This window comes from Chiloscyllium punctatum, chromosome 37 (assembly GCF_047496795.1).
Source record: "Chiloscyllium punctatum isolate Juve2018m chromosome 37, sChiPun1.3, whole genome shotgun sequence".
Lineage (NCBI taxonomy): Eukaryota > Metazoa > Chordata > Chondrichthyes > Orectolobiformes > Hemiscylliidae > Chiloscyllium > Chiloscyllium punctatum.
In genome coordinates this window covers 62,229,900-62,250,137 of record NC_092775.1, presented here as the reverse complement: position 1 = coordinate 62,250,137, position 20,238 = coordinate 62,229,900, and positions in this window count along the sequence as shown.

Genomic DNA, 20,238 nt, shown 5'->3' with positions numbered 1-20,238 from the left:
CTTGTAATCAGATTGGATGATAAAAACATTGAGTGGAATATTATGTTACCTCCCAGAAAACTATGGAAGTGACTTCAGAAAATTATTTATTACAGAAAATTATTAAAGTCAATATGTGTAAATAGACCAGGAAAAACCTTGTTGGCTATACTCGATAGAACCAAAGAAAATAAGACCAGGAATATGTTACCTCACCCTTCGAGTCTGCACCACATTCACTATGACAATGGTTGATCATCCAATTCTGCACCATGTTTCTGCTGGTTCCCCATAACCTTTGACCCCGTTAGCCCTAAGAACTGCATCTAATTCCTTTGTGAAAACATTCAGATTTTTGGCCACAACGGCTTTCTGTGACAGAATTCCACAAACCCACAACTCATTAAGGGAAAAAGGCTCTCCTCATCTCAGTCCAAAATGGCCTACCCTTTATTCTTAAACTGTAATCCCTGGTGCTGGACCCCAAGCATTTTGGGAAAATCCTTCTTATGTTTATCCTGACTATTCCTTGTTAGAATTTTATAGGTTTGTTTGAGATCCCTCCTCATCTTAAAGTTGTGGATTTATTATAGAAAACAACATCCTTACAGATTCAGTCCAGAGAAATTAAATCAATTTAGGGAACTGACCTAGTATATTATTGAACCAAGTATTGTTGCTGGACTCACATATCATGATGGTATCAAAACCAATGGATGCAACAATGGTATTAATTGTTGCAAAGTCAAAAGAGTAACAAAGATTCATATTCCATTCAATGATTCAAAAATTGTACTGAGAAGATTGGGCAAGCATAATTTGTTATAAAAATTGACTTTTTAACAGGATATTGTCAAGTTCTGTAGACTTTATCAATGTAATGTTATGCTGTTTTGAAGGAAAATGCATTAGGAACTTTTTAAATGATCAATTAATAATATCATAGAGAATTACCCATTCCGGGTGAAGGGCTTACACCCGAAATGCCGATTCTCCTGCTCCTCAGATGCTGCCTGACCTGCTGTGCTTTTCCAGCACCACAGTTTTGACTCTGAACTTCAGCATCTGCAGTCCTCACTTTCTCCTAGAATTACTCAAATATATCGAGTACATCAACAATTTGATTGTGTTGAGTCAAACCTGGGAAAAATCTGTACAACATTTGAATGAACTGTTTGACCAGTTTACAAATAGCCAATTTGGTTATAAGTCTAGATAAAAGTGAATTTGCCAAGGCACGGGTGAGTATTTTTGAGCCACACTGTGAGACATGGCCAAGCAACACCTAGGAAAGCAAAAGTAAGGTCTTTTCTGGACTTACCCCTCCAAAAACCAAAATATGAAATTCTATGATAAATTGGAATTAATGCATTTAATCAGAAGTTTTGTTCTGAATTCTAGCACATCAGTGGATCAATTGTCAAGCTTATTGAAGAAAGGCAAAGAGTTTGTCTTGATAAAAGTGTGTCTGAGTGCCTTTGACAACTTAAAAGTTCGACTGATTACTGCACCAGGTTTAGGAGCAGCAAGCTATGATAAGCCATTGAATGTTGGTTATTGATGTCAGTAATGATGATACTGATGCAATATTGTTGTAGGACGATGAGATGGATAGTAAACAATCATTTTATTATTTTTTCAAGAAATTACATGAGTCAACAGGAATACACAACAGTGAGAACAAGACACTGATCGTAGTCTTGACTTGATAAAATGTTGAAATGTATACATCTAATAATCCTGCAGTGTGTTATAAGAATCGTAATCCTTTGTTTCTTTTGGAGAGATTCTATAAATTCGTCATTGGAATTTGATATTACAATCATACAATCTAAAAAGTATTCGCATTACAAGAGAAGTCAACATCATCAACGTGAATATCACTTTATTAAGAGGATAAATAATAGAAAATAATGCTGTGATCAAAACGAACCTGTGTAAGAGGTGGCAATGACATTTCTTGTGAATTTATTGTAAATATATTATTACTCATAAAATGGAATACAATTAATGATCAGAGGAAATTTCAATGGAAAATGAAAATGCCTCCTAAAGAGATCTTTTTACTTTTTAGTTGTGAGCAGGAGGTGGGCTGGAGATGAGAGGTGGGGGACGTAGTGGTGGTCATGGAAGATGTGATGCAGACTTGTAACACATTGCTGTTGCTTAGGAACTTGTATTCAAATGTTGGAAGAAAATTAGATTTTAGTTTTCAATTCTTTGACTTTTTATTCTAACGAAGGTTAGAAAGTCATTTGAGCAGAAAACATGTGACTTTAGTTAAACACCTCAATCAGGTACCTAGAGAGTTAATTGCTGAATGTTGACAAAGTTGAGTTTTATGATGCAGAAGCAAATGGTCAAGGGCAACTACTGGGTCTCATTCAAAATACCAGAAGTCATCCAAACAGAAGAGTAGTGTTTTTGTTTAGTTTGTAATAGTCTGCTGCCTGTGAGATTTTCTTTTGGAGTCCTCTCCAGACTGAGAGAGTTTAATTTGTAGTCACAGCCTCCTGGTTGTGAGGATTCATCAAAATTTTCAGGCTTGCAGAATTGGAAAGAAGTATCCAAGTCATGAAAGATTAAAAGAAGTCTGAAGCTGCTTCCACAGCCCAAGGAGAAGGGCTGCAAAAAGTAATTGGAGTAAGAAACGAATGAGCAAAGATAGAAGTGATACTTCAATGAATTGAGTAAACGATATTACTGGGGCAAAGTTTTCATTTTGTCTTCTATACGAAGATTTTTTTCAACTGTCACAAAGACAGCTTTGTTTTTTCCTCCTTTTGTGTAAAAAGTTTGTGTTCTTTTGTAAAAATAATATTGGCAGCTAGTGTGAATATTTTCATTGACAGATCAGCATAGCAACCAACCGCTAGAATAATTTTGACTTGATTTATTATTGTCACATGTACAGTGAAAAGTTTTATTTTGCTTGCAGTATAGGTAGATCATACCATACAAAATGCATTGGGGAAATAGAACAAAGTGAGGAATCCAATGTTACAGCTACAGAGAAGGTGCATGAACAGCAACATCAACGCTAAATTTGAAATTTGGGAGGTCTATTCAGAAGTTTAATAACAGCAGAGAAAAAGCTGTTCTTGAACATATTAGTACACGTGTTTGTGTTTTGGTGTCTTCTGCCTGCTGGAAGAGGTCGGAAGACAGTATAACTGGGGTGGGAGGGGTCTTTGAGGATCTTCCCATGGTAGCAACAAGTGTAGGTAGAGTCAATGGATGGAAGGTAGACTTGTGTGATGGACTGAGTTGTGTTCTCAACTCTCTGTAGGTTCTTACTGTCCTGGGAAGAGCAGTTGCTGTACCAAGCCGTGATGCATCCACATAAAATAAGACTTATGATCTATGAAGTCAAGTCCAGCATAACTATCCACTGGCTTTATAACATGAACTAGCCTTTCAGTAGAAGCAAAGCTATTAAAGCCAGATCTAATAACAGATGCAAGTTACAAAATTGAAAAAGCATGAAGTTAAATTTTAGTTTGACAGGTTACCAAGCCATTGCTGGAGTTGGGCATTGGAAAACCAGTCAGGGTACAAACCATCAAATTTCTCAATGATAGTCAGCCCGAGTGGCAATGTGGGGACTGAATGGAGCCCATAACCATTATGTAGTTGAGATGAATGCCCAAATATAGCACACAACTGCAGGCACATACACAAAACTGGAGAAGATATTCCTCAAGTGCAGCTAACCAAACAGAAAGATGCAAGTTCATTATCTGAACACTCCACAAATCAATCATCAGACCCAAAGATCCACAGCAGCCATGATAATGTGAATAGAACACGTGCCATGACAACAACAAATGCAGAAGGAACGTCAACCAGAGGAAGAGCAAATGACAATGTGCACACATGCCATTAAGAGACTAGTCTATGGGAGGAATCACTAGACAACAACATCTCCAGACACAATCCAGATTCAACAGTCATGTGCACCCCTCCTTCATGGACATTGGAATCCAGTGACTGCCTACCTATCATGACCATCCTGGCATTTATGCAATGCACAAGAAGTTCACTTGGGAAGCATAGACTTGAATTTTAGAGCAGCAGCATTGTAAGTCAGCAATGGGGACATAATGCAAACAGGGAGAGGTATCCAGCTCACAGTCTGGGCCAGGCTGCACCTCAGCAATGCTCACTTGTTTTATTTGCACTCACTCACTTAACGCCTATCTGCATGCTCCCAGCATCCTTACCTTACCTTGCTCTGCCAGTTAGTAGTGTCACAGAATCAGGCAGCTTGCCTTGCCATTAAGCATTCCTCAGACCAAGGAGGTGACACACTACAGGAACTAGGCAAAGGCACAGTACAGTCTATATCAAATGACAATTGCAGGTGTTGGAGCAAATTACTGAAGACGTTAGAAGTTGTATTGGAAACAACAAATGTTGGAGGTCACAGTGCGGCATCCATGGAGAGAGAGCAAGCTAATGTTTTGAGTCTAGCTAAGTCTTCATCAGAGCTGAAGTGAAGAATGGATGGGGCAGCATTTCTGCAATAGTTTTGGAGGGAGAGGGTTAGGGTGCAGGGGTTTGTGTTTACGGTAGAGTGTAGCATGCTGGTGGAGAAAAGACGTTGATGGTTCAGATTAAGTGATCGGAATGTGGGAATGGTAGAATAATGGTGTGCCTAATTATCAGACTGTAAACAGCAGACAGTTCAGCCAGGGTGGGGGGATGGGAGAGAGGACATAGAGTCATAGAGATGTATAAGGTGGAAACAGACCCTTCGGTCCTACCCGTCCATGCCAATCAGACATCCCAACCCAATCTAGTCCCACCTGCCAGCACCCGACCCATATCCCTCCAAACCCTTCTATTCAAGTGCCTTTTAAATGTTGCAATTGTACCAGCCTCCACCACTTCCTCTGGCAGCTCACTCCATACACATACCACTCTCTCTGTGAAAATGTTGCCCCTTAGGTCTCTTTTATATTTTTCCTCTCTCACCTTAAACCTATGCTCTCTAGTTCTGGATTCCCCCACCCCAGGGAAAAGACATTGTCTATTTATCCTATCCATGCCCCTCATGATTGGGGTGGCACTGTGGCTCGGTGGTTAGCACTGCTGCCTCACAGCGCCAGGTACCTGGGTTCAAGTCCAACCTCGGGCAACTGTGTGGAGTTTGCACATTCTCCCCGTGTCTGCGTGGGTTTCCTCCGAGTGCTCCGGTTTCCTCCCACAGTCCAAAGATGTGCAGGTTAGGTGAATTGGCCATGCTAAATTCATACCAAATTGCATAACCTCACACTTTCCTGGATCGTATCCCATCTATGACTTCTTTGTCCACCCTCCTAGCCTGTCCAAGTCCTTCTGCAGCCTCTCTGCCTCAACACTGTCTGACTCTCCACCTACCTTTGTGTCACCTGCACACTTTATCCACTGAGGTGGACCAGTCAGGGGTAAATGTAGGGGATTGGGTCTGGGTGGGTTGCTCTTCAAAGGGTTGGTGTGGACTTGTTAGGCCGAAGGTCCTGTTTCCACACTGTAGAGAATCTAATCTCATGATTTTGTAAACCACTATTTGATCACCCCTCAGCCTCCGATGCTCCAGGGAAAACAGCCCCAGCCTACTCAGTCTCCCCCGATAACTCAAATCCTCCAACCCTGGCAATATCCTTATAAATCTTTTCTGAACCCTTTCAAGGTTCAAAACATCTTTCCAATAGGAAAGAGACCAGAATTGCATGCAATATTCCAAAGGTGGCCTAACCAATGTCCTGTACAGCCGCAACATGACCTCCCAACTCCTGTACTCAATACTCTGACCAATAAAGGAAAGCATACCAAACATTTTCTTCACTATTCTATCTACCTGCGACTCCACTTTCAAGCAGCTATGAACCTGTACTCCAAGGTCTCTTCATTCAGCAACACTCCCTAGGACCTTACCATTAAGTGTATAAGTCCTGCTAAGATTTGCTTTCCCAAAATGCAGCACCTCTCATTTATCTGAATTAAATTCCATCTGCACTTCTCAGCCCATTGGCCCGTCTGGTCAAGAACCTGTTGTAATCTGAGGTAATCTTCTTCGCTGTCCACAACACCTCCAATTTTGGTGTCATCTGCAAACTTACTAACTATACTCTTATTCTCGCATCCAAATCATTATATAAATGATGAAAAGTAGGGGACCCAGCACCAGGTGACAGAGAATGTAGCAAGTAAAGCTAAAAGAAAGGGATGAGATGAGGTTTGGAAATGGACCAAGTGTAGATTATAGAGAGGTGGAAATTGGCTTCTTCCTTGACCAGAGGCCTGAACATTCCCCATCCAGCCCCACTCTCTTCCACCTGGCTGAACTTGTTTTCTCACTGAACAATTTCTGTTTAAATTTGTCTCATTTCTGCCAATTTAAAGAAGTGGCTATGGGCACCCATAGGGGTCCCAGTTATGCCTGCCTCTTTATGGGGTATGTGGAACGATTCTTGTTCCAGTCCTACACTGGAACAACTCTTTCTCGATAAATGGATGACTGCTTCAGTGCTGCTTCATGCTCCTCCCAGGACCCTGAAAGGCTTGTTTATTTTGCCTCCAATGTCGACTCCTCTATAACTTTCACATCATCAATTTCTGATGCTTTCCTTGACCTCGCTGTCTCCGTTTCGGGGAATAAATCGTCCACTGCCATCCACTACAAAGCCACTGACTCTCAAAGCTACCTTCACGACAGCCCCTCACACCCCACATCCTGCAAGGACTCCATCCCCGCTCCTTTGACTACATTGCATCTGTTTGGATGATGACACCTTCCTAAACAGTGCTGTTGATATGGCTTGCTTCTTCTATGACCATGCTTTCCCACTCAATGTGGTTGACAGGGCCCTCAACAACATCCGACTTATCACCTGCGCTCCCACCCTTGCTCTGTCCCATCACACACAGCAATTTAATCAGGACTTCCTTGTTCTCAGCTTTCACCCCGCCAGCCTTCACATTCAAAAGGTCATTCTCCACCATTTCAGACAACTCCAGCAGAACACCATTACCAAAGACATTTTCCCCTCGGTCCCTTTGTCTGCATTTCACAGGGATCGTTCCATCTGGGACATCTAATCCATTCCACAACCACCAACACCAGTTCCCCACTGTCTCCTACCCCTGAGCCCCAGCACCTCCCCCACAACCACCCACCCACTGCACCTTCCCATGTAACTGCAGAAGGGGCAACACCTGTCCCTTCACTTCCAACCTGCTCACCGTCCAAAGGCCTAAACAGTCTTTCCAGGTGCAGCAGCACTTCACCGTACCTCCTCCAATCTTCTGTATTGCATTCACTGAACTCAATGTGGCCTACTCTACATTGAGATGCCAAACACGGACTGGGTGACCGCTCTGTGGAATACTTCTGGTCTGTGCGCAAGCAGGACCCTCACCTTCCCGTAGCTGGTCATTTTAACACTGTTCTGCTCGCATGCCCACATGTCGGTCCTGAGCACGCTACAGTGCTCTAGTGAATCACACTATAGGAACTATAGGAACAATGTCTCATCTTCACACTAGACACTTTATAGCCTTCTGGACTTAATATTGAGTTCAATATTTTCAAATTGTGAACCAACTCCCATTTCTTCCCTTTCTTTGCTCTTTGCTTGTTACATTCTCTGACACTATGTCTGCTCTGCCCTCCTCTATGTCAGTGGAACTGTCCATTCTTTCCGGTCTGGCAGTTAGACACACCATTGTTCTGCCATTCCCATATTCCAATCACTTAACCCGAACTATCAAATCTTTTCTCCACCAGCACTCTGTACCCCACCTACCACAAAAGCATCCTAACCCCCAACCATGACCCCCCCCCCATACCACCGCTGACCCCCTCCACCACCCCCCCAGCCAAAAATGCTATTGCATAAATGCTGCTCCCTACACACTTCACTTCAGCTCTGATGAAGAATCATCTAGAATCAAAATGTAAGCTGGCTCTCTCTCTCTCTCTATGCCTGACCCTCTGATCTCCAGCATTTGTTGTTTTTAATTGTAGATGTTATTAATCAACCTCCTTCACTCTAATCTGGAAATTAAAAAAGCAAAACAGTTGTGCATACAGACAAACTTCATTTATTTTAATCATGGCAATCAGTCAAAACAATGCAAAAGAAAGCAATTGTGTTTCCTCCACTGTCACGGCTAACCTAAGCCTGCAACCTCACCCCTGTTGTATACAGGTTACTTACTACAAGCTGAAAATGTGTTGCTGGAAAAGCGCAGCAGGTCAGGTAGCATCCAAGGAGCAGGAGAATCGATGTTTCGGGCATAAGCCCTTCTTCAGGAATGGCTCTTTCCTGAAGAAGGGCTCATGCCCGAAACGTAGATTCTCCTGCTCCTTGGATGCTGCCTGACCTGCTGCGCTTTTCCAGCAACACATTTTGAGCTCTGATCTCCAGCATCTGCAGTCCTCACTTTCTCCTACTTACTACAAGCATCTATTAAGACTACTTAAGGTTATTTCATTGCATCTATATTATATTAGTTAATCAGCATAAATTGGTCAAGGCTGATATCTGTTCCAGCCAGTATGATCTTGACAAAGATCAATTTGAAGTGAGGCAGTATCCCTATGTTCATGTTTCATCTCTCCTCTGATTCCCAGACAACTATTTATCTAATAATCATTGTGTTTACCTTAGTCATGTTTAATTCAATTCTCCAAAATGCTCAAAGACTGCAACCTTGCTTGAAGTGATTGAATTGCAAGTGATTTGCAAAATTATGGGGAACGGGCATGAACTCTTCAAAATGCTGAGGAAGGGTCACTAAACCCAACTCGGATTTCTCTCTGCAGATGCTGCCAGATCTGATGAGCTTTTCCAGCAAGGGCCAATACAGGCACAATGACAATCCTCATTGCTGGAAGATTCTATGATGCTTTTTGAATACATAGGTCCCAGAAATTTAATCCCAATTTTAGACAGGCCCTCAACCAGCTAAATCTGCAATACAAATTCTTGCCTTTCTTTCTCTTAATTTGTATCTAATTCTGCTGTTTAGTGAGACCAGCAGGAGGACAGTCCATCACCTACAACCTAAAGATAAAAACCCGTGTGGTTCTTTACAGCATCGACAATTCATTGCAGCCTTCCAAACACATTCTGCAGACTATAAATGTCTGTGTATCCCATAAGTCTAGCTTTCAAAGTATATGTAAGCAGTTGTTTTTACAATGTTATTGGCCCATAATTAGAGGTGTTTGAGATATTGGCATTTTGTGAGTACTTGCTGGAGTTTTTTTTCCCCATTTTCGCCTTTGTTGTGAATGAAAATATTTACAAGCTTACACTAGAAATTGTTATCAAGTTGGTTTATGCAATGCCCAAACGGAATATATTGCCTAATACTTTGGACTAACACCCTTCAGAAAGTTACTGGAATAAAGCATTGATTATTCTGTCTTTGAAACCAGGCTATTGCAACAGTGTGCGTGGGAGGCAATTCAAGTTCTTACAAATAACAGACAAAAGAACAGAACCATATGAGTTGATGCAGTCCAAAGTTTTCCTTCTATACGTACAAAATAAATGCATAAATCTAAATCAATCAAATTGCAGAACGTAAATCAAAGGTCAACTTTGCCTAACTTCTAAAAAATAGAAAAGAATTGAGGTAAATGTAACTGGGAGTAAATTAGTAGCATGAATCAATTCTAAATCATTCAGGATATATTTCAGCAAAGCAAGCTTTCCACTGTGGTTTATAACAATGACCAACCTTTGATTGTTATTGTCTTTTACTGCACTCAGCTGCCATGTTGGTGGTGACACAGTGGCTCAATAATTAGCATTGCTGCCTCACAGTGCCAGGGACCCGGGTTCGATTCCAGTCTCGGATGACTGTGTGGAGTTTGCACATTCTCCTAGTGTCTGCGTGGGATACCTCCGGGTGCTCCAGTTTCCTCCCACAGTCCAAAAGAAGTGCAGATGAGGTGAATTGGCCATGCTAAATTGCCTATAGTATTCAGGGATGTGGAGATTAGGTGCATTTATCAGGGTAATGTAGAGTAATAGGGTTGGGGAATGGCTCTGGGTAGGATACTGTTGGTGAGGACCTGTTGGGCCAACTGACCTATTTTCACACTGTCAGGAATCTGTATATCTTCTATCCTATATATCTAGCTCTTCATGCAGTTAAAGCTTTGTCATAGTGTCATAGAGTGTGGAAACAGAGCCTTTGGGCCAACCAGTCCATGCTGACCATGTTCCCAAACTAAACTGGATCCACCTGCCTCCACTTGGCCCATATCACTTCAGACCTTTCCTATTCATGTACTTATCCAAATGTCTTGTAAATGTTGCAACTGTACCTGCATTCACCACTTCCTCTGGCTGTTCATTCCACACATGAACAACCTTCTGTGAAAAAGTTGCACCTTACGTCTCTTTTAAATCTTTCTCCCCTCACCTTAAAAATATGTCCGCTAGATTTGAACTTCCCCACCTTTGGCAAAAGACCCTTGCTATTCATGGTATCTCTGCACATCATGATTTTATAAACCTCAATAAGATCATGCCTTAAATCTTTATATTTCAAATCCTCCATTCCTGGCAACATTCTGCTACTTACCACTCTAAAGAGCCTAACCTAAGAATCAACAGCACTAAGTAGCAAAAGATGCCACAAGGTGAGTGGCTGACCGTTTTGAACAAATAAGGTCCATCCTGGGATAGGCTTCACTGGCATTATTTCAATTTTGAGTGACAGCATGAAGCTTGGTGCGACCAGATTGGCTGACTGTTATACCTTTCTCCCGGTACTTTATTGCCATTGACATCCTAGCCATTAATTGAATATCAGCCATTTTAAACGTGTCCTTCATGGAGATATGCATTATCTCTGAAGTATTGAAGGTGTCCAAGGAGGAGGTCATCTACAACATCAGTTACCATAATAGTTAGAAATTCCCACTCATCCCTTGAAAGTTTAGCCATGAAACATTAGTTGTTATCATTGGGTTCGACGATCATCAACTTTATGCTTCGTAGTCTTGTCAAAGTTCAAGAATTGTGTACAGTATTCTGAAATTGAAGTACAGTTTAGAAGCTCATTGAATTTTGGATTTTTTTTTCTTTTAGATGCATAGAAAGAGAAATTGCTCAAAGTCAGTACTACAGATTTTTGAGTCCTTGATTGCCCTCTAGCACTCCATTAAAATGGATGCAGAGATATTGGATAAATTTCACCAGCTCTTTTGGGTGCCAAAATGCTTTCAAGGTGGCCATGTTGGAGTCTTGAACAATAACACATTGTTTTAGCCAGTTATTGGTGAACAAAATCATCATGGTGTAAATATGTTCTGGAAACAAAAATTCATAGAATTGGTAAGCTATGGTTATAGCTTTAGTTAGCCCCTAAACAGCATGAAAGAGTCTGCACAGTATCTTGCTGGATATTGCTTGCACAAATGCACGACCTGAAAGGAACCAGCCAAATTATCGATGAGGAGTTTGAGCACTACTTGAAGGCATACTTAGCTTTTACTGTTGCTGCAGGTTTGAAGACGATTTTAAGGCACTGGCAAACTTCAATCATGAATAAATGCTGTGTGTTTCTATAGCTCTCTTGGTTGTAGTTCTGCCTGAATCAGACATCTGTGAGTTCAAATCTCACTCAGGGCTGATGTAAAAACATCAAAGCCAATACTCCAGTACAGCTCAGCGAGGGCTGCATTGTTTCATGTGACATCTTCCAGATAAGACATTAAACCAAGATCCCATCCCACTTCCCAAGTAGATGTAGAAGGTCTCACGCCATTATTTAGAAAAAGAGCATGCAGTACTGCCTTGGATACCTTCAGATGAACACAATGTTCATCTGATCATGTTGCTGTTGCTGTTTTCTACGTCGCAAAAGTGGCTACCCTTTGAAAGTATGTAAAATACATTGTGGCATCCCACAGTAATGAAAAAAACTGCTTAAATGCACTTTTTCTTATCATTCTACATTATTAGACTGACTATGGGGTTCAGTTGGAAAAGAAGAGGAATTGGTCATTGACCTGTTTAAAGGTCAAGTCAGGTCAAGAATGGATTCAGTTACTTGGAGAGCTATGCAAAAATGTAAAGGGAGGGAGGGCTCAGCAGAGGTCATTGAAGTTTCCAGAACGTGTAATAATACAGAGAGTATGGAATGAGTTAGGAATCTAACCTCAGACACAGCAGATAAGAGAACAATGATGAGAGGCTGGATAGTCAGTGTAGGACTGGTGTTATACTTAAATGCACGTAGTGTTTGAAAGAAACTAAATGAACCTGTGGCGCAGATTGAAAGTGGCAGATACAATATTGTGGGTATCACAGAGATATGGCTGCAAAGGAATCAGGACTGGGAACTGAATATCCAAGAATACCCACCCAAACAAAGACAAGTGGATGGGCAGAGGGAAAAAGTTGCCTTGTTAGTAAGAAATGAAATTTAATTGATAGTAAGAAGTTATATCAAGTCAGAAAACATAGAATCTATCTGAGCAGGGTTGAGGAACTACAAAGGGAAAAGCACCTTAATGGGAATTATTTACAGGCCTCCTAGCACTAGTCAGGATGTAGGGAAGAATATAAATCAGGAGATACAAAAGCCATGCCAGAAAGGGACTATTACAGTAATCGTGGGGGACTTCAATGTGCAGGTAGACTGGGAAAATCAGGTTTCTAGAAAAAGAATTCATGGAATGTCTACAAGATGGTTGACTGGAGCAACTTGTGGTAGAGTCCACTAGAGAACAGGAAATCCTGGATTCGGAGAGGAGTAGTGAGGCAGACTTGGTTATGCAGCTGATGGTGAAGGAGCATCCCAGAACTTCAAGAGAGTCAGGAGTCAGAGATGAATATCGAGGCCATCACTAAGGAGAAGTTGCTGGGGTAATTGAAAGGTCTGAAGGTGGATAAATCACCGAGATCAGATAGACTACACCCCAGACTTGCGAAGGAGATAGCTGAAGAGATTTTAGAGGCATTGCAGATGTTTCAGGAATTATTGGAGTCAGGGAGGTTTCCAGAAGGCTGGAAAATGGCTAATGTTTAAGAAGGCTAGGAGGCTGAATACAAGAAAGTATAGTCCAGCTAGCTTGACATCTGTCGTTTGTAAGATTTTAGACCACATTATTAAGGATGAGATTTGAGGAGTATTAGGAAAGCATTGGCAAGATAGTACTGAGTCAGCATGGCTTCATCATGGAGAGATTATGCTTGACAAATCTGTTAGAACTCTTTGAGGTAGTAACAAGCAAATACTGCTGACTTTCAGCACCAGCGACCTGGGTTCGATTCCAGACTTGGGTGACTGTGTGGATACATTCTCCCCGCATCTGCGTGGGTTTCCTCCAGGTGCTCCGGTTTCTTCCCACAATCCAAAGATGTGCCGGTTAGATGAATTGGCCATGCTAAATTGCCCACAGTGTTAGGCTCATTAGTCAGTAGTAAATATAGGGTAGGGGAATGGGTCTGGGTGGGTTACTCTTCGGAGGGTCGGTGTGAACTTGTTGGGCTGAAGGGCCTGTTTCCATACTGTAGGGAATCTAATGTAATGTAATGTAATCTAATCTAAAAAAGGTTAGACAAAAGAGAGCCAGTGGACATGATCGAATTGGATTTCCAGAAGGCCTTTGACAAGATGCCAAACAGGAGATGGCAAATTAGATAATAGCTCATGGTATTAGGGGCAAGGTATTGGCATGGATTGAGAATTGGCTGATTGATAGAGGCGGAGAAAGTGAGGACTGCAGATGCTGGAGATCAGACTGAAAAATGTGTTGCTGGAAAAGCGCAGCAGGTCAGGCAGCATCCAAGGAGCAGGAGAATCGACGTTTCGGGCTTAAGCCCTTCTTCAGGAAATGTTCGATTGATAGAGGAGTCTTTTTCGGGATGGCAGCCAGTGATGAGTGGAGTTCAACAGGGGTCAGTGTTGGGACCACAATAGTTCATGTCATACATTAACAGTCTGATGAAGGAACTGAAGGCGTTGCTTCCAGAGACACAGAGATAGGAACAAATAGAGGAAATGGAAGGCTGCAGGTGGACATGGACAGGGTAAGAGTGAGGGCAAAGAAGTGGCAGATGGAATACAAATGTGGGAAAATGTGTGGTTATGCACTTGGGTAGGAAGAATGCAGGTGTAGACTATTTTTGAAATAAGGAAAGATGTTGGAAATCTGAAGCTGAAGGTACTTGGAAGTCTTAGTGCAGTGTTCTTTTAAGGTTAAAATGCAGGTTCAGTTGGCAGTTAGGAAGGAAAATGCAAAGACAGCATTCATTTCACGAGGTCTTAAATACAACAGCAGAGATGTACTGTTGAGGCTCTTTAAGTCTCTGGTGAGACTGCATTTGGAATATTGTGAGCAATTTTAAGCCCCATATCAATTTTGAGCTGTGTTGGAGTGGGTCCAGAGGAGGTTTACACAAATGATCCCAGAAATGAAAGACATGTCATGTGAGGAGTGGTTGAGGACTCTGGGTCTGTTCTTGATGAATAATGAGAGGAATCTGATTGAAACTTACAGAATACTGTGACACCTGGACAAAGTGCACGTGGAGAAGATGTTTCTACGAGGAGGAGAGACTAGGACCTGAGGGCACAGCTTCAGAGTGAAAGGATGACTCTTTAGAACTGAGAGGAGGAGGAATTTTTTCAGTCAGAGAGTGTGAATCTGTGGAACTCATTGCTACAGAAGGCTGTGGAGGCCAAGTCATTAAGTGTATTTAAGACAGAGAGAGATTAGGTTATGATCAGTAAGACGAATAATGTTAACAGAGAGAAGTTGGGGAATGGGAGTTGAGAAAAAAAATCACCACAATTGAACGGTAGATCAGACTTGATGGGCCAAATGGCCTAATTCTGTTCCTTTGTCTTATGGTCTTAAGGACATGCAGAATGACATGTGACCAGGCAAAACAGCAGCAGTTGCTGTAATACACAAAGTTGAAAAGGTGAGGTGGGCTTCCTCCTGAATGGACAGGACATTCCTCCTCCAACATGGTCTCTGGTGCAGTATCCAATGTAAACATCCTCGACCTCAATGCCTGAGCCATCCTTAAACCTGCTGTTGTGAGTCAGTGCTTCAAAAGTGGATGCATGGAGTCCATGTATACTGTGCCATGAAAATCGAGTCTAATCAGGAGCTATGCAGTGCCTTCAGGTAGTTCAAAACACAGTAATCAGTAAATACATCCCCTTTGGTTTGATGCTCACACGAGTTTCCAAATCGCAGGAGTCTCATTCACAGTGAGGAGGCCGTGTCTAGTGGTGTTATTGCTGGACTGTTAATCCAGAGACCCAGGCAATGTTCTGGGGACCGGAGTTCAAATCCCACCATGGCAGATAATGGAATTTGAATTGAATAAAAGCAAACAATGATGGCCAAGAATCCATTTCCCATTGCTATAAAAGCCCATCAGGTTCATTAACGTCCTTTTGGGAAGGAAGCTGCCATTTTACCCGAACTGGCTTACATGTGACTCCAGAACCACAGCAATGTGGTTGACTCTTAACTGCCCTCTGGGCAATTAGGGATGGGTAATAAATGCAGCCAGTGATGCCCACATCCTGTTGAATGAATAAAGAAAATAAAAAGAAGAAGGTAACCTTGTTAGCCCCCTGTTTCACTCTTTCACCAGAGTAACTCCATAAAATGTTGACAGTGTTTTGGATGAGTTCAAAGGCAAACCAATTACATCTGCATCCAGTGGCTAAATGTTCACAGGGGTCACTCAAAGAGACGGAGAGTGGGAAATTGTGATGCAGATCTGTTGAGTTTGTGATGGAGAAATATTGCATTTTCTTTTTGATTCAACAGGCCAGGAAATATTCTGTCATCATCCAACCACCTTCACACTGGTTCCTGCTCGGAAGGCTGTAGCGTTCCTACAAATCCACCACAGCGAGGAGAAAGTGAGGAATTTATATATATGTGGTTGGAGAGAGAGCAGGTCATGAGATTAGGGTGTTCCTGCAAGATGCTGTGATGGATTTGTAGGAACACTACAGTCTTCCGAGCAGGAACCAGAAAGAGAGAGCAGGCCACATTCCAGATCACAGCAGTCATGAGATTAGGGTGTTCCTGCAAGATGCTGTGGTGGATTTATAAGTATTTATATATTTATATATATATATATACACACACACACACACACAAACATATATAGAGATATATAGGGCATTTGCATAGGATCTCACAGTCTCGGGACTTTAACCTTCACAGGCTAAATGCAGTGCTTATAAATATAAAAGATAAAACATCCACAGTCCTCCTCTCTCAATACAGAGGGATGACTGACAATGAATTTAACCTGAGGGTTACTTCGCCTCAAGTGAGGGGCGAGGTTGAGAAGGCAGATGACCTCAGCCTATGCTGGAACTGAACCTGTTCGGTTTACGCCACATTTCATCAAAAGATCAGTCAAATGAACAGACTGACACCATACCTTTAAATGTATTCACTCCCTATAATACATAAAACAAACAGGTGCCAAATGGTGTGCTGGAAAATCCTAGAAACATCAGTGAAATAATGGCTCGGTAACATTCTTTTGTATTGCTGATCATTGACCAGGACATTCGGCAAGTTCCCTGCTCTTCTCAAACAAACTGCCATGCCAAAATGTCCTCTCAAGACAGAGGACAGATTAATATCTGAGCTGAAAGACAGTGCATCTGACAGGGCCTCTGACAGTGTCTCAATCTCTCAAGATTAAACTGAAGTACCAGCTTAGTTTTTTTTTAATCATAACTGCCTGTTTCTTGTGAGTGCAAGGTTGGGAGCACATATTTCTGTTTGCTCTACAGAGATGTGAAAAGTACGACTTTTAGCTACTGGCTACTTGGAGAAGAATTCAGGTGAAAGAAAACAACACAGGACCCTGTTAGATTGATTGGGTCTAAATAGATGAAAGGTTGCTTTAATTTAGAAAATGCTTGGCAGAAGTAAAGGATACCTCAAATCCTGCCTTGACCATTACAGTGGGTGACACATTTCAGCTGTCAAATGAACTGCATGTACTTTCCCCTATTTCAGATGGCTATGGTCTCATTTTGCATCTGAGAATATTGCCTTTTATAACACAAATTCGACAATCGAAAGATTCTGTTTCAGGGAACGTTGTTCCTTCCTCGCAGAGCTGGAGTGAATGAGACGGAAAGCAGATTGAGCTGACAAAATAAGGAAGGAGGCTGAAAGATTCTGTTAGTTTAAGAGTAAAGTGAAATATCAAATGCATAAATGTTTTACTAAATGCAATTAAAACAGATCACGTGGACTGTTAAAAGAAAATAGCTGCAACAAGGCTAATCCCAAGTGAAGCAAAGCCAGATGGTTGCTAATGATGCCTGAGAAATTGCTTTGACACATTCCCACAAGTACTTCCGCTGACTATGAGGGAGAGGTTGTGAGTAAAAGAGGCATTTCTATTCAACTCCCACTATTAACAGGGAAGAGGGAATTAAGCCAATGTATCTTTTCTCTGACAGTCAGTGAAGAGTTTGGATATGAAGCAAAGTCTGAGATCATCATGCAAATTAACATAATTATGAAAACAAAACAAAGATAAAAGAGAAACTGAGTACATTTTCAATAATAAACAGACATTCCATTGTAATTTTATTTTCATACTTATTCTTGAGATGTGGATGGCACTAGTTACTCAAATTTATTGAGCATCCTTGACTTTCTGGTGGATTATAAATTCTAGAAATTGGATCATACTGTACCTGTTTTACAAGCAGAAAATTATATCTAAGTGCCGAACATAACAGCTCGTGTGTGCACATATTTTGCAAAGAGTTACACCACATGCTACATTAGTGCAGTTTAACCAAAGGCGTCAAGAGTAAGCATCTCTAACAAGTATTAGACTCTTTGAATATGCAATCAACGGTCCCTAATGTCAGTTTCAGTTTCCCTTTTGCATAATTGGATTGTGTTTGTGCAGAGAATTCGTCATGCATGCTGCAGGCAATTGCCTCAGAAACTTAGCAGCCAAAACAATGGCCCTTAAAGAAATCATCGGAGACTACAAAGCATTGGTTAGCCCACACCTGAAGAACTGGGAGCAGTTCTGGGCACTACACTTGGGAAAGATATATTGGAGAGAGTGCAGCATAATTTGCTGGAATAAAACATGGGAGGAATGTAAAGAGTGATTAGACAAATCTGTACTATGTGCCTTGGAATGTAGATGATTAAGGGCAGATTTTATTGAAATTTCAGATATTAAAGGGAAAAGATTGTTGTGTTTGTGCTAAATTGCTGCTCTTTTTATTTATCTTGGAGCAATGCAGAGATGAGTCGAGCTTGAAATCCATGCATATGCAATTTCCAGAGGCAGCTGGTCAATTAACCCATCAGCTCCCTCGGAAAAGTGGGAATTGGGAGTCCCCGGAGGGCAGAACCCAGAGTGTGGAGAATAGCCTGAGCTGGCCTGATTTCAATACTTCTCTATTGATAGCTAAGGCACCCTTTGGAAGGTTTAAGGTAAGGTCCTTTAATGCCCTGGAGAAAGTGATAATGAGCTGTCTTCTTGAACTGCTGCATTCCTTCGAATGTAGGTACACCCAGAGGACTGTTAGGAAGAATATTCTGAGATTTTGACCCAGTGACACTGAAGGAGTAGCAACGTTGTTCCAAGTCAGGATGGTTGGTGATTTGGAGGGGAACTTGCAGGTGGTGGTGTTCCCAAACCTGTTGCTTTTGTCCTTCTTGGTACCAATTGTCATCAGTTTGGAAGGTACTGTTGCAGTCGCCTTGCAGTTACTGCAATGGATCTTGTAGATGGTACACTATGCTGCCATTATGCTACAGTGGTGAAGGGAGTGAATGTCGAAGGTGGTCAATCAATAGGTTGCTTTATCCTGATGGGAGAAAGTGAGGACTGCAGATGCTGGAGATCAGAGTCAAAAAGTGTGGTGCTGGAAAAGCACAGCCAGTCTGGCAACATCTGAGGAGCAGAAGGAGGTCATAGCCTAGTGGAACTATCGCTGTACTGTTAATCCAGAGACCCAGGTAATGTTCTGGGGCCCCAGGTTCGACTCCCATCATGGCAGATAGTGGAATTTGAATTCAACAAAAATCTGGAATGAATGAATCATTGTAGATTGTTGGGAAAAAAACCTATCTGGTTCACTAATGTCCTTTAGGGAAGGAAACTGCTATCCTTACCTGGTCTGGCCTATATGTGACTTTAGATCCACAGTAACGTAGTTGACACTTAATTGCCCTCTGGGCAACTAGGGATGGGAAGTAAAAACAATGACTGCAGATGCTGGAAACCAGATTCTGGATTAGTGGTGCTGGAAGAGCACAGCAGTTCAGGCAGCATCCAAGTAGCTTCGAAAGTTTTCCTCCTCTCTCTACAAGCATCTCAGGGAGTCCCTCTCCCACTGCAACTCCCAGGTCATTTCCTCTGCCCTGAAGCTCTTCAACCATGTCATGAAACAAACTCGCTACCACAGCCACATTCGCTTCCTCAGTGCCTGCCTCCGTAACCAACTCATCCCACACGGACTCCGGACTACCTTTAAACCAGCAGAGTTCGGACCTGAACAGGACAAACAGTACAGACTACAGATTCAAAAACACCAGCAACAGTTCTCCTTCAGGATCCTCCGCTCCACGCTTGTAGCAATGCACCGGCACCTAACCTCTCTCCAGTCAGCCCTGCCTCAGCTGAGGGCCACACTCTCTCAGAATGGCAAAGGACCCACTCTGTACTACATCCTCAGGAGAATTCATACTCTCAACAAACAGTATTTCAATTCCATCTCAAACATCAAAAACTGTAAGTACAACAAACTTTTATCCACCCACCTCCATAACCAGCGCTCCTCAAACATTCCAGAAGATTCCCCTGGCCTCGGAACCTATTCCACCATTAGCCATGCGGCTGATACAGCTACCACCCCCACGCTGATTGATGATATCACTTCTGCCCCCATCATGGACACTCCCACAACCACTTCCACCTCTCACAATTCCTCATGCATCACACCTGACATCACTTCTGCCCCTCACATTATCGCTGATGCCACATGCTCAGTGACTTCCGCCACCCTTACGGCCGTGGTCACCACCACTTCCGCCTCCACCAGCGCCACTCACCTGGATTCTGCTGACATGCCTCCCACAGACCCCACTGTCACTGTCCCCATCCCCCAGAACCCCGAGGGGAACACTACCCCTGCTCATGACTCCACCCCCATTCCCCCTACTATCACACCCACTCCAGTTACAGGTTCCGCCCCCACTCCCAGCTC